Source organism: Ascaphus truei, chromosome 4 (genome assembly GCF_040206685.1).
Source record: "Ascaphus truei isolate aAscTru1 chromosome 4, aAscTru1.hap1, whole genome shotgun sequence".
Taxonomy (NCBI): domain Eukaryota; kingdom Metazoa; phylum Chordata; class Amphibia; order Anura; family Ascaphidae; genus Ascaphus; species Ascaphus truei.
Genome location: NC_134486.1, coordinates 407,494,509 through 407,510,524, shown reverse-complemented (window position 1 = coordinate 407,510,524; position 16,016 = coordinate 407,494,509).

Sequence of the window (16,016 nt, the reverse complement as noted above, 5' to 3'; positions counted from 1 at the left end):
TCCCTGGCGCTAGAGTTCTCCCTGCGCATGCGCGAGCTATCTGGGCCGCCGGGGGCCTACTGCGCATGCGCGACCCGGCGCAACATGGCGGCGCCCTATCCGCCCGGCTCCGGGAGCGCCGGGAGCCCTGAGACGCGCGTGCGGCCTTGGCAACCGGCCGCACGCGTCCCCGGCAACCCCCGAGCCGGGACCTGACCGCCCTCTCCCCTGCCACTGCCGAGCGGAGCCTCCATTGGACGCGGCGGCCCCCGCGATCGGCAGCCAGGTGAGGGGGGTGCGGTAGCGCTGGGGAGACCTGGCTACACTCTCCCCCTGGTGAAACACCCAACGCCCTCGCTTGGGGAACGCCATACCCTGACATAAGGTTTACATAATTAAAATGCATGGCACAGAACATACAACACATGTCGAATTTACACCTCAGATTACATGATACATCACCCCCAGTAACCGAGACCAGCTGAGACCATTGAGGGGATGCCCCGAACTGAACACGTGGAGGTACCTCACTTTTGCGTCCGTGAGCCTCCCCCAGAAAAATTTCTTGGAGAGCACACTCTAAAGCGACAGTTTCTGGCTCTTCGCTACTTCCTCCCCCTGGTGGAAGGAGTAGCACAGTGTCTCTGAAGCAGACCTTTACCCGGTCATCCGCGGCAGGGATGCGGTAGACCAGGAGGCCAGGACCTTTCCCGCGGTCCACTACTTGAGGAATGGGGCGCTCCTTTTTGGGCTTAAAGGAGGCAGCTTTCCCTGAATCTCTCCACACAGTCTTTGTCCCCATAGTTTTGCCAAGCTTCCACTGAGAAGCGAGCACTGGACAATGTCTCGGTTTCACCTGGCAGGGGGGGAAAAGTAGACACCTTACCCCTGCGGTGATTTACGGTGGCCAACAGGTCCTCGGGGACGCTGTCAGTTCCCACCTTGGTGGTATCGGGACCTGTCCCCAACTTTTCTGGGACAGTCCACTCACTGACTCGAACTTCGGGAGCGTTGGATCCCAGTCCTGGGACCACTTGTGTCGGAGCACACGGGCTCACACTCCGCTCAGGAACCGTAGCTTTGGCCTTCTTCACGGCCACCTCAATCGGAGTCTGTGGGGAACAAGGGGGTTCCTTACCACTCGGCTGGCTGACGATGGGCTTCTCCTCTTCCGGAAGGATCGGCGGTAGACACTGGTCCACTCTCTTCTCTGGACAGCTACCTTCTAATGAGGACACCTCCACCAGGACGCGATGCAGAGGGGAACCCTTCACCCGGGCGACCAGACTTAAGGAGCCATCGTGCTCCGCGGTCACCTGGAGGCTCACCCCCGACACCCCTGGGGCAGTCGACTCACCCTTGACGTCTGTAGGTACTGGTCCCAAGCCTAGGACCGATGGTACCTCTGTAATAGGTCGGACTGACCATCGTAGGGCACACAGGCCCACAGCAGGGTCCGCAACATTGGGATACTCCTCTTCCAGGGTACACGGAGCCACAGCAGACTCTGTATCCTCATGCATCATCTCATCCTCATGCCTCATCTCATCCTCAGAGATCAGAGTGTCTATCACAGCGTCCACGTATGGTTGAAGATAACCGTGCTTGCTCCCCCTGGTGGAATCTAAAGGAAGGGCACTTTTGACAAGGGATTGGTTTTCGCTCTGCACTGAGTCACTCACATCACAGGGGAGGGGCTCTGATTTTCGCGCCAAACCCGGACAGAATGTTGCAACATCTTTCTGTGCAGGCTTGCAGTCAGCAGCACGTGCGCTCTCCTGATTTGGCGGGAGACGCCATTTTGCTGGGTCGGCATAGACTAGGGGATACCCTTCTGAGGGGCCCCCGGGCATTAACAGTGCGGACGGTGCCTCTGCCAGGCATATATCCTCAGTGTGAGTTACAACAAACAGAATGGTTTTCCATGTGGACGTGGGATCTTGTTCCTCCTCTAAGACACATGCCCACGGCCACCCAGGAATTTTACACATACCCTCCCGGACCTTCATTGCGGGTATACTAGCGGGTATGCCTCCTACCGCCACTACCTGGCCAGGCTCCATATACTGCCTCAACGCCCAGGCAAGGACCTCGTCTCCGGACTTCGCAAACATGGCGACAAAAAAATAGGGACGGGACAATTTAGAAAAATAGACAGGGCACCCCAGGTGGTATCTCAGCAGCGCCTCCAAATGTAACGGGTATTCCACCCCACCCAATCTCATATATAGTGTGGGTGAGTAGAACATGTGGTGTTACCGGTGTGGTGCGTATACCTGCAGGCTCACAGGAGGTCTGAGCCTCCGCTAATGAGAGCCTGGGGTGAATCCTCTGGAACGGATCTTCTTTTACAGCGCCTCCACCTATGTAGGATTCTAAGGAAGTGTAGAATGACCCTACATAAGAACCCAATCAGAAACCACACACACAGTGATTATAATAACTAAGGAATTTACTTATGAACATAGAACATATCATCGCCTTTACATAACCTCATAACCTGTGTCCCTCTCACGAGGAGACACTACCCGTGATGTCTCGCAGGACGTTTCCCAACACTAGGTGATCCCACCCAGTGTCCAGTGAAACCCCCACACCCAAGGTCCCGTACTCCTACGGAGATAGTCAATGGGTGACTGCGCAGTCACTAAAACCTCTAGGCCTGTTGGTGCACATGTGTTGGTATAATACCTGCCGAGCACTCCGGTGCTCGGGTCAGCAACAAGCTTCTCAAAGGATCAGTCGGGCGATGCCTCCTTCTGATCCTCTGCAACTGCACTCCTTTCACTTGGACCGCTCGAGCGGTCCCACTCCGGAACAGTCTCTGTGGACCCCAACGTGGGTCCAACCGCTTTCCGGGAACAACGATACTTCTGTGACCCTACCTACATAAGGGCACGTGCTGCACTATAGGCCGTCCCTATAATACAGCAACCTATGGTGGCTTGGGATACTCCTATGGGCCTAAGGGGTCAGGACCTGTCCCACTCCCCTAACTACCCACATCCCTAAGCCTCACTAACTCTAACAGCCAACGTGCTGCTAACCACGGTGCCTGCCTGTCAGACCTCACAGCACTGCCCGCTGTGACTCTGACAAGGCAGCACTCCAAACTAGGGGCCGCGTCCCTATCTAGGACCTCCCTAAGCAGTTAACCCACTAACCTGGTGGGGGGTTGGGGCCTACCTGGAGTGTAGGTACCTATATGGGGCAGAAGCTGCACTCGCTCCCCGCACCCTTCCTTCCCTACAGCTCCCTGACTCCAACGGTCTTAACTGCAGACTTCCTTTTCCCAGCTCCCACTAATGTAAGTGGCAGGGTCCCTAACCTGAGGGCTGCCCCTGGCAACACTCACCTTACTGGGGAGCTGAGCTATCTCTGACCAAGGGGGTGCTGGCCTAATACAGGGGAGTCCCTCTCTCCTGCACCCTACCTCCTTCCCTTGTCTGCCTCCTTGCTCTGCTTCTTCCTGACTGACACGTAGCTCCAGCCCGCCAAATGTATCTATCTCCCTCCAGGGCAGTCCTACAGCCCTATTGGCTCCTATCAGGCACCTGGTGCCTGCCTCGCTATGCCCCATGGGAGTTGTAGTCCCAGGGCACTTACAATAACATTGGGGCCGCGTGCGTGCATTTCCTATGCCTGCAATAGCCCCTAATGGCAGCCACAACATCTCACTAACTTTCCCTACTCTCGCGCGACTGCTCCCTGGCGTTAGAGTTCTCCCTGCGCATGCGCGAGCTATCTGGGCCGCCGGGGGCCTACTGCGCATGCGCGACCCGGCGCAACATGGCGGCGCCCTATCCGCCCGGCTCCGGGAGCGCCGGGAGCCCTGAGACGCGCGTGCGGCCTTGGCAACCGGCCGCACGCGTCCCCGGCAACCCCCGAGCCGGGACCTGACCGCCCTCTCCCCTGCCACTGCCGAGCGGAGCCGCCATTGGACGCGGCGGCCCCCGCGATCGGCAGCCAGGTGAGGGGGGTGCGGTAGCGCTGGGGAGACCTGGCTACATATGTTTTATGATGAGTATAGTGATCCTTTGCTGAGGATTACGAGGTCTTTAGAACTGGGTAAGGATTTCATAAAAGCAGTTGTACCATACCAATTGTTTACTTATTCCCCACCCTCTGACCGTGACCACATGTGGCATATCGAGAGCCACAAAGAACTCAGGTCCCCACCTCAGCACCAGGTGCCAGTGTGGGGCAAAGAGGTAAAAGGGGATGCATTTTATATTGGGTGAGAAGAAATTGGAAATGAATAGAATGATAGCAGAAAAGTTTCACGGTTCCATTTTTATCTCCCTGTTTGGGATTATATAAGAGGTTAAAAACTCTCTCACCCTAGCAGACCAGAAAAAAAAACACCCTAGCGTATAGGTCTGCTAGCTGATTGGAAAGGGGAGGTTTAAAAGGCAGGCAGCAGACTTCCTGCTCTCTCTGCTCTCAATCTGTGTGGGAAACAGGTTGCAGAGCACCTGTCTGCGGGAGAGCCTGAACTCACTTTCATATACCTGAGATTAAGGACTGCTATGTATGTTATTTTGCAGACCTATGCTATTTACATTGACCTATCTGTTCTATTGCGTTAAACCTAAAAGGATTCTCCATTACTCCCCCCTCCCCCCCAATTAGTTTGAGATTCCTAATACTCTGCTAAAGTTGGTACTGAATCCTGTAACAGTATAACAAGACAGAGACACACCCAGACACAAAGACACACGCGCATAAATACAGTATTTGCTTGATAAGAAATACTCATTTGTTCTAGTCATCATAACCGGGATACTGTGTGATTAAAAATACAGCATTTCAGTTTCAAGCTGCAGTCAATAACGTTGGAAACAAATATGGTTGAATTTATCTTTATTAAACAATAAACCTAGGTCATTAAATTATAAAACAAAGGAGATAATTCAATATACTGAAAAGCGGCTTATTGCAGAAAACCTCTATTCAACGCAACTGTGATCTGCCTCTTCTGGGTACAATTATTGGGTAATTATTATTATTATAATGAATTTGCCCCAAATGGGAATTTACTGTTCTCATTAAAAGTCATGAACGACGGTGTGTTGAAATGTTAAATCACGTTCTTTGCTTGCCACACAGTTTAAAAGTTTTCACAAACACTAATAATGACCAACTTCCTATAAATTATACAGCCACCCTAGGGGTAACTAATTTTTATTGCATAAATAAAACAAAACATCAAATATTATTGAAAATTGGTGATAGACAATCCAGTGAATGTACAGTGTGCGCCTCTCACAGACGTCCTGAAAGCAAGAGAACAAATGTAGGTTTCCGCTGTCTGAAGATGAACTACACCAGTGAATGAGCTAGGATTAGTTTAACTGTGAACAAATAATGGGGCAACATGCAATAAACTGATAGAACAAATAATGGGGCTACTAGCAATAAGCTGATAGAGCAGAGGAGTCTGTAAGAAAGAGCACAATGAGATGGAGAATAGAGGGATCCACTGGGGAGGAACTTCTTGTATCTAATCAGCTTTCAGTCACTCAACTGCAAGGTGCTGGTCTCCAGGCTGTACACTGCATACCAGCTGCTTCTGTAAAAGAAGGATATAAACATGTATACAGTGTGTACTGCAATGCCCAGAAGATATCTGTATAACAGCATTGTAATCGATTGTTTTCTAAGAAACATGCATGTTGTTTTAAAAATGAAACTTTGTATTGTAGCCACAAGGGCTAAAATAAGGCCAGCAAATCACTGGTAACTATACACTCAACTGAGCAAGACTCACTTTGTGTGTATATTTTATAGGACTTTGACTTTTACATGATAAATACCACCGATATATTGATTTCTAATGCAGCTCTTAATTCCCATCACATACACTGTATAAAAATACAGTATATGTATACAAGACACTTATAATAGTACAGAGAAAAATATGCAAACAAATGATTGGATAGGACTGTCCCAACTACAGTATCATGGTTGTAATAATCCTTTATCCTCTGTGTTCTATCCCATCAGTATGTTTCATAAATGTCGTCCAAAAGCAAGTTCTTAATCTGAATCCATTTGCACACCGACCCGATGCACGTTTCACATGGGCTGTGATTTTTCCAGAATACATTTTTATACAGTATATGTGATGAAAATTAAGTGCTGCGTTAGGAGTCAATAATCTCATTGTGGTTATTTATTGTGTAGGCAGTTACAACGTTATTGTGGTAGTTACTCACACACTATTTAAGGGTCCAATTGGTTCCCTTATTCACGTCTACCATTCACATGGTTTCATAAATCTGTATGTGCAATACAGCTTATTGTTATCCATTCTTATTCCATTCGACATTTTTTCTGTGTTTAAACCATGTATTTATGTGCAAATATTATTATATTATGATGAAGATCGCATGAATGGGGTATTTTTTCCCACCTAAAAGAGATAAAGATGATTAAAGCCCTCCAAAGCATTTGTTTACTGGGACTCCATTATTAGGAGGGTAGATAGGGCAATCTGTTGCCGTGACCGCATGAACCGAACAGTTTGTTGTCTCCCGGGTGCTCGGGTTCGGCACATTGCGGATCGGGTAGACAGATTGTTGGGGGGCTGGGATTGAGCCGGCAGTCTTGGTACACGTTGGCACCAATGACAAAGTCAGAGAAAGATGGAGGGTCCTAAAAAATTATTACAGGGATCTAGGCCAAAAGCTTAAGGCAAGGACCTCCAAGGTAGTATTTTCTGAAATACTACCAGTGCCATGCGCTACCGCAGGGAGACAGTCAGAGATCAGGGAGGTTAATGCATGGCTAAGAAAGTGGTGCAGGAAGGAGGGTTTGGGTTTTTAGAGCACTGGGACTCCTTTTCTGAGAGGTGCCATCTATATTCTAGGGACGGATTGCACCTCAATGAAGAGGGGTCTTCTGTGCTCGGGGGGAGAATGCAAAAAAGGTTGGAGGAGATTTTAAACTAGGATGGAGGGGGGAGGGGAATGAAACAGATAATGAACTAAATGGAATAGATGAGGATTCAAGGTGGTATGGAGGTAGAATGGGGGCAAGTGCAAGTTTGACAAGCAGTGAGACACCCATAGTAAATACAGATAATACTAGAAAACTTCTAAAGACTAAACCAAGTGGGAGCAGAAAGGAAGGAGCAGATAAGATAATAGTACAGGCTAGAAAAAATGAAATGCATGCTTGCTAATGCAAGAAGCCTGACAGATAAAATGGGGAGCTTGAATTAATAGCTGCAAGGGAGCAGTATGATATCATAGGCATTACTGAAACATGGTGGGATGAAACTCATGACTGGACAGTTAATTTAGAGGGTTATTCTCTTTTTCAGAAGGATCGAACAAATAGAAGGGGAGGTGGAGTATGTTTATATGTTAAACCGGATCTAAAACCTATTATAAGGGATGATGTCTATGAAGGGAATGATGAAAATGTAGAGACCTTGTGGATAGAAATTAGCAGTGGAGGTAAAAGTATAAAGAAAATGTTTGTGGCAATATGCTATAAACCACCAAATATCTGTGAGATTGAAGAAGCTAAAATACTTTTACAAATGGAGAAGGCATCAAAACTGGATCATGTTTGCATAATGGGGGATTTTAATTATCCTGACATAGACTGGGGCAATGAGATTAGCATTACACAAAAGGGAACAGGAATTTGGGGGTGCTTAAAGACAATTATATGACCCAAATTATTGAGGAACCAACCAGGAGAGGGGCAGTTCTGGATTTGGTCATATCAAAAAATGTAGAAGTAATAACAAATATTCAAGTCCTGGAACATTTGGGTAACAGTGATCATAACATATAAGTTCTTTAACTGTGCATGCAATGTCTTGTATATAATGTATACCCTGTTCATTTATGTAACTGTATTTGTAACCACGTACAGTATTATTTGTCTTAACTCTATGCCCAGGACATACTTGAAAACGAGAGGTAACTCTCAATGTATTACTTCCTGGTAAAATATTTTATAAATAAAATAAATAACATGGTCTCATTTGAAATAAATTATCAAAAAACAGATTACTTGGGTTCAACAAAGACTTTAAACTTTAGAAAGGCAGATTTTAATAAACTGAGGTCTAATCTAGTAGTAATACAATGGGATGATGTTTTTGCAGGGAAAATGTAGAAGATAAATCGGCAGTCTTTAAAACATTGTTAGAAAAGCACATTTATCAGTGTATACCCATGGGTAATAAGTATAAATGAAATAAGTCAAAACCAATGTGGCTAAATAAACAGGTAGGGGAGGAAATGGACAAGAAGAGGAAGGCGTTTAGATTCTTTAAGTCAGAAGGGACAGAGACATCGTATCAGAATTATAAGGAATGTAACAAAAATTGCAAAAGGGCAATCAAATTAGCAAAAATGGATAATGAAAAAAGGATTGCAATAGAAAGTAAGGTCAACCCTAAAATGTTCTTTAAGTACCTTAATAACAAAAAATAAGAAAAGAAAATAGAGGACCCTTTCAGTGTGAGATGGGCAGGCAGATTATTGGAGATAAGGAAAAAGCTGAGGTATTAAACAAATTCTTTGCCTCTGTGTTTACCAGGGAAGAATCAAGTTCAATAGTAGTGCCGCAGGAGGAAGCCACAACCTCCATATTAATGAACAATTGGTTAACTGAGGAAGAATTTCATAAGCGACTTGAAAAAATTAAAGTAAATAAGGCACCTGGCCCCAATGGCATACATCCAAGAGTTCTCAAGGAGTTAAGCTCAGTAATAGCAAAACCATTATATTTAATATTCAAGGACTCCATTTCCACAGGCTCAGTACCACAAGATTGGCGTAAAGCAGATGTGGTGCCTATATTTAAAAAGGGAGCTAGATCACAACCGGGAAATTACAGACCTGTAAGCATGTCTTCAATAGTAGGGAAACTACTTGAAGGTTTAATACGGGATAATATTCAGAAATACCTAATGGAAAACAAAATTATTAGTAATAGTCAGCATGGATTTATGAAGGATAGATCATGCCAAACTAACCTTATTTGTTTCTTTGAGGAGGTAAGTAGGAATTTAGACCAGGGTAATGCAGTTGATGTGGTCTACTTAGATTTTGCAAAGGCTTTTGATACGGTTTCACACAAGAGGTTGGTGTACAAAATAAAGAAAATTGGACTCAGTAATAATATATGCACCTGGATTGAAAACTGGTTAAAGGACAGACAACAGAGGGTTGTCATAAATGGAACTTTTTCAGGTTGGGCTAAAGTCATGAGTGGAGTACCTCAGGGATCGGTACTGCGACCCCTGCTTTTTAACGTGTTTATTAATGACCTTGAGGTTGGGATCGAGAGCAAAGTCTCCATCTTTGCTGATGATACTAAATTGTGTAAGGTAATAGAATCAGAGCAGGATGTAATTTCTCTTCAGAAGGACTTGGAGAGACTGGAAACGTGGGCAGGTAAATGGCAGATGAGGTTTAATACAGATAAATGTAAGGTTATGCATTTGGGATACAAGAATAAAAAGGCGACTTACAAATTAAATGGAGATATATTGGGGGAATCCTTGATGGAGAAGGATTTAGGAGTGCTTGTAGACAGCAGGCTTAGCAATAGTGCTAATGTCATGCAGTAGCTGCAAAGGCAAACAAGATCTTATCTTGCATCAAACGGGCAATGGATGGAAGGGAAGTAAATATAATTATGCCCCTTTACAAAGCATTAGTAAGACCACACTTTGAATATGGAGTACAATTTTGGGCACCAATCCTAAGAAAAGACATTATGGAACTAGAGAGAGTGCAGAGAAGAGACACCAAATTAATAAAGGGGATGGATATTCTAACTTATGAGGAGAGGCCAGTTAAATTGGATTTATTTACATTAGAAAAGAGGCGTCTAAGAGGGGATATGATAACGATATACAAATATATTCAGGGACAATACAAGGAGCTTTCAAAAGAACTATTCATCCCACGGGTAGATCAAAGGACTCGGGCCATCCCTTAAGGTTGGAGGAAAGGAAATTTCACCAGCAACAAAGGAAAGCGTTCTTTACCGTAAGGGCAGTTAAAATGTGGAATTCATTACCCATGGAGACTGTGATGGCAGAAACAATAGATTTGTTCAAAAAAAGGTTGGACATCTTTTTAGATGGGAAAGGTATACAGGGATATACCAAATAAGTATACATGGGAAGGATGTTGATCCAGGGATTCATCCGATTGCCAATTCTTGGAGTCAGGAAGGAATTAATTTTTCCCCTTAATGGGGTTTTTTGTTTGCCTTCCTCTGGATCAATAAGTAAGTATAGATATAGGATAAAGTATCTGTTGTCTAAATTTAGCATAGGTTGAACTTGATGGAAACAATGGTGGATTCGGCGCAACTGCGCATGTCCGGATCAGAAAGACTCCTGAAATTCTTCAAACAACTTTATTGATGATGCACACAAGGGCTAACACCGCATTCTCCCCCTCTACGCGTTTCACCCTCACAGATAGGGCTTCGTCTTGGAGTGGGGAGAAGCGGAAGCTGCCCAATTAAATACAGAAAAAAGCGCGCGAAAAACGGCATTATTAAAGTTTAAAACATTAACCCCATCAATGCCTAAGCCTATTAACATATTCCCCATATTACAACATCCATTGATTAGACTATCACAGGATTATTAAGGGAATACACTGTTATAAAGACTTGGAGTGTCCTTGCATTCATTGTCTACATGTATATTATTCTCTCTGACTCTGGTTAATCATTGATGGTATATAATGAAATTAAAAGACTGCTGTAAATACTGCTAGTAACTGGTTGACTCTCTTAATACAATGTTGTATATGGCTTATCAGCCACTTACTATTATAATGCGTGGTTGTATTTCTTTTCAGAAAAGTTATATACCACACAATAATCTAGCTATGAATATGTATATATGGGCTGCTTCAACATAAATTATTAAGCACAACCGGTTGATGAAAAAAGGAAAAGGGGGGGGGGGGGGGAGTGGGGGGAGTGAAGGGGCAAGAACGGGGGGGGGGGTAGGGGAAGGCGCATGAACCAGGGGAGAAGGGAGGGAGGGGGGGGGGAGGGGGAAGGAGAGGGAAGGGAAGGAGTGATGGAATGGGAGCAAGTTCAGAAACATTCACAGAAGCTCTTAAAATATGGAACAAAATTATAACATAATTTTAAAACCCTCCTATAATAGGATATAATGAATGCATATATCCCTGAAGCATATATTCCTGATAACTTTAAAGAAAACAGCGTAGATCCCAATCAATATTAAGTCCGTTGGGCTGTAGAGAATTTAAAGTATGGATCCAATGAGCCTCTCTCTGATGCAAGATCTTAGTTCTATCACCTCCCCGGGGGGGTAATGCAATGTGTTCAATGGCACAGCATTGAAAATTCTCCACAGAACCCAACGGACATTCATTGAAATGTATAGGAACCGGATGTGTCATGTCGTGATTCTTAATTAATCTAAGATGCTCCATGATGCGGATTTTCAGAGCCCTACTGGTGAGCCCTACATATTGTTTATTACATCCGCATTTTAGTAAATAAATCACAAAGTTAGTCTGGCATGACATAAAGGTTCTGATGGGGAATCTACGTGTTTCATCATAATTTGAAAAGTGTTTACTCCTAAGCATATTCGGACAGATTTTACAATGTCCACATTTAAATGAACCGATTAGTTTTGGAAATAGGGACAGTTTAGTTCTATTGCGGTTGGATGGTTTTAGCATACTGGGTGCCAAAAAATTACCAAGTGTAGCTGCCTTACGAAACACAACTGTGGGGCCTACACAGACCATCTTGCGCAGCAAGGGGTCCAAAGATAGTGTGGCCCAGTGTTTGTGTATTATTGAACTTGATGGACCTATGTCTTTTTTCAACCTCATCTACTATGTAACTATGTAACTATGTAATATATATACACTGGATGCTTAAGATTTTTTTAACAATACGCACAGTTGACTGTATTTTTTTTTTTAAAGGTGTCAATCACTCCATTTAATCAATTAAGCCCATAGGCACTGTTATTCCAGGATAGAGTGACCCTTGGAATGAATTGTATGACCTTACCACTTATTTATTGTGTTTGTAAATCAAAAAGTGACCAAATAATGAGGGAGTATTTATTCTGCCGTGTGGTATGGGCTAGTTTGGTATTTTACTATTGAAAATCCAATTAGCAACACATATCTGCAATGCAAAACAATAAAATCGTTCACCTATGCAATATATTTTCTATTTGTAAGGGCAGACCATATTGCATATTAATACTCAGAATTTCTAAAATCAGAAGAGAAAGCTTAATAGTATATTATTTAGTATGTGATCTCTATTAAAAAGACAATGGGGACTATTCATTAAACTGCAATAGTGCTGATCAGGACAGTATAGTACAGAAACTTCTATGTGATAGTGCCTTGATCGGCATTATGAAATAACCCCAATAAATTGATGACCAATCTGGCAGTAAATGGGTTGGGGATTATATTTCACCTTCTTTAAATGTATGTTTGTGTCTGCTTTGCCATTGTAACTGTGCCTCTCTTCCTTCATTCTTGTTTTCATTGCCCCCTAAGCAGTGCTAAGAACATAGTTTTTTTAAAACAACATATCAATGTAAGAAAGATTTAACACCCAGTGTGTGAAAAATAGACAATCTATTTCTAGTTTCTTTGTGTCCATTTGAATTGAATGTTATCTGGCAAATACCCATTATTTCTTTCATCCGACTAGACTGACATCATTTTTTGGTCAGTAAAATTGCCATATTGTTTAACAATCTAGATATTTACCATGTGGACGTTCCAGTTGTGAAATCTGTGCTGGATTTGGCAGAAATTCTCTGTTTTTGAGTAAATTTCACAGCTCTGTGGCATATATCTAGAAGTGTCTGTTTGAGCTTCTTATTGTAGAAGATTAGAACCGCAGCGTGCAGAAACGGATAGGCAGAAGTCAAAATAGAGAGGCACACCAACCAAGGGTTGGCAGCACCCTGGAAAATACCACATTCATGCTACTGAAACAAATGATATTTAAAAAAAGGAAGAAGACCATACTTTTTACTACTCTGAAGTGAGTGTCCAAGCTGGGGCTTCTAATGCCCATGCCGCTGCTTCTCATCTGTCTGATGTGCATCAAAAGCGATTTAATTAAAAGAAAAGTTGCAACACAAAATATGAGGAATGGCAGCGAAGTTCCTAAGCCGTGCTCAACTGCGTGGTTGGTATGATTTTGCACCACAATAATATCTTGCACAGTGCTGTTTCTTAAGAGGCTGTTTGTTGAATTATTGCCGCTCAAGTTCATAATATACCAGCAAAAGGGGAGACTGGAAGCCAGAGAAGTCAGCAGAGATGCCAGAAGTAACCATGGGACTATTTTGTTGATCCGGACTTTCACATAGATGAATAAGGAATGGTTGTAGTTTGTGATTTTAACGCAGTAGTATACACAGAGCACAGTGGCAAACCAGAGACTGGAGAATTTCAGAAACATTCTTACAACCAAAAAAATGACATAAAAATACATCTGCGAATATAACTCTGGTAAATATATACGAAATATATTATGCAACATAATACCCCATTGGTAAAGAAATCTGGACAACCCCAGAGACACCAAGATTTTGTCACTGGTACGCAGGCGCTTAAATGTCATCCATTCCATGCAAGTTGTTGCCACGATAAATGAATTTATTGTAATCCCCAGGATGAACTCAATCCACAGCACGACTAAGAAACACATACGCAGAGGGAAATCCATTGTCTTGCCTTTGACTTTGATTGTTCTTCACAAATCACTAATTCTGAAACTCTGACACGAGATACCGTCAGTGGCTGAGACAGACAGACTTTGGTTCCCACTTAAGCTGCCATCACGGTTATATAGAGCTACCAAGCCTTGTTATTTACATTACCCACGCATATTCTGTGAGTTAGTTTGATTATGATGCAAATCTACAATTCCATCAATTGTGCATTGGAGGTTTTGCATGAGGTGTATGTTACACTTGAGTTAGCATTAGGTATTTTTAAAGATTTATTACAACCACAGCCATCACTCTTTATTTGTTTGCTTTTAAGTAAATATCTTCACTGGCTCCCATATTTTTTTCATTCAAAGAAATGAAAAAGGAACATCCTTGGCTCATGTCAAAAAGTTAGGGCATCTCTTGATTCTCCAACCAATAACCCTCCATCACTCCTCCGTCAACTCACTCCTTCTCTGTTTAAATGTTAAGCTCCACTGAACAATTGCTCAATCATTATGTTACATCGTTATAGTAGATGAGATTGAAAAAAGACACACGTCCATCAAGTTCAAAATGCTAAATTTAAACGACAGATACTTTGTCCTATATTTGTACTTAGAGTATACTGACGAAGTGACCTAGTGTCATGAAACGCGTAGGGTGGTAGTTTACATTGAGCTGATCACTTTTGTGGTTTTGGTCTAGTTATTGTTTGGCTCTATTGCTTCTATTTTGCCACCATATGAGTTCCTAAGACTTTTGGAGAGACTTTCCACTGCAGCGCTATATGCTCAGGATGTATCAGGGAATCTTAGTCACGACCCATGCGCATTGCGTCATCCAGCGGCGACGGCAGCAGCGGGTCTGTGAGTGCGCCAGCAGGGTCACGCGGTGCCAGCGGTTGAGGTCTGCAGACGCCCTGTGACACTTCTCCATCGGTTATCACTCGGAGGCTCCGTTGCAGCTGGTGCTGCTACATGCTGTCTTACTGTTCATATTTCGTGAGTAGGATTTCAGTTTTAGACCCTCCGGAAGTGAACTTCTATCCGTGTATTTCTTATTTTAAGTTTATTGTTATCACATCAATCATTTTTCATTAAATGTCTGTTTATATTGTAGCTATTTTGTTTTTATGTGTTGTGTGTTGTCAGTGTTTGTTTGTTTCATTAGACTGTTATTCCAGTGTTGCACTATTATTTGTCTTTTTATCCCCACATGTTGAGTCATCAAGCAAGCCATCCTTGGATTTACTTGGACTGTGAGGGCTGGACTATCTAGGGTTAGTCACTCAGGTGATTTTAATCTAGGCGCCGTTATTTTGTGTTTTTTGTGATTGTGTTGAGATCTGTGTGGGTCATTTATATCAGGCTGCCTAGTCCTTTATTTAAGATTTTTTTTTGTAAGTATTTTTAGTAATTTGTCACTAATTATTATCTAAGCATTAGCGCTCTTCTTACACATTTTTCCTTTTTTCACTTATTACTGAACTTAACTCCTTAAGAACTCTTAGATGTATGCCATCGGGGCCAGGTATCTTATTTACTTTAATTTTATCAAGCCGCCTATGAACTTCTTCCTCAGTTAACCAATTGTTTGTTAATATAGAGGACGTGGCTTCCTTCACTACTATTGCAATTGATTCGTCCCTAGCAAATACAGAGGCAAATAAATAATACCATTGCCTTTTCCTTATCTCCAATCATTTGCCTGCTCATGTTACGCTGAAAAGGTCCTATTTTTTTTGGGGGGGGGGGTTTGTTATTAAGGTACTTTTTAGGGTCGATCTAACTTTTTATTGCAATCCTTTTTTCATTAACCGGTTTTGCTCATTTGATTGCCCTTGTACAACTTTTGTTACATTATAATTTTGTTATGATGCCTCCGTCCCTCCTGACTTTAAAAAAATCTAAATGTCTGCCTCTTGTTTTTAATTTCCTCCCCTATCTGTTTATTTAGCCACATTTGTTTAGACGTGTTTCTTTTATATTTATTTCTCAAGAGTATACACTGATAAATGTGCTTTTCTAACAATGTTTTAAAGACTGTCTATTTACCTTCCATATTTCTCCCTGCAAAAACATCATCCCAATTTATTCTTTGTAGATTAATCTTCAGTTTATTAAAGCCTTTCTAACATTTCATCCCTGAGGGGGTACACCGAAACGTTGGATGGTTTGTGACTGTAATCAGTCAATAAAATGAACTTTTTATAAATTATTGCATTTCTTTTGGTGTGCTCAGCTACTCTTCTGTTCTGAATGTAAAGACACATTACATTAATAAAATATAATTGTATACATTT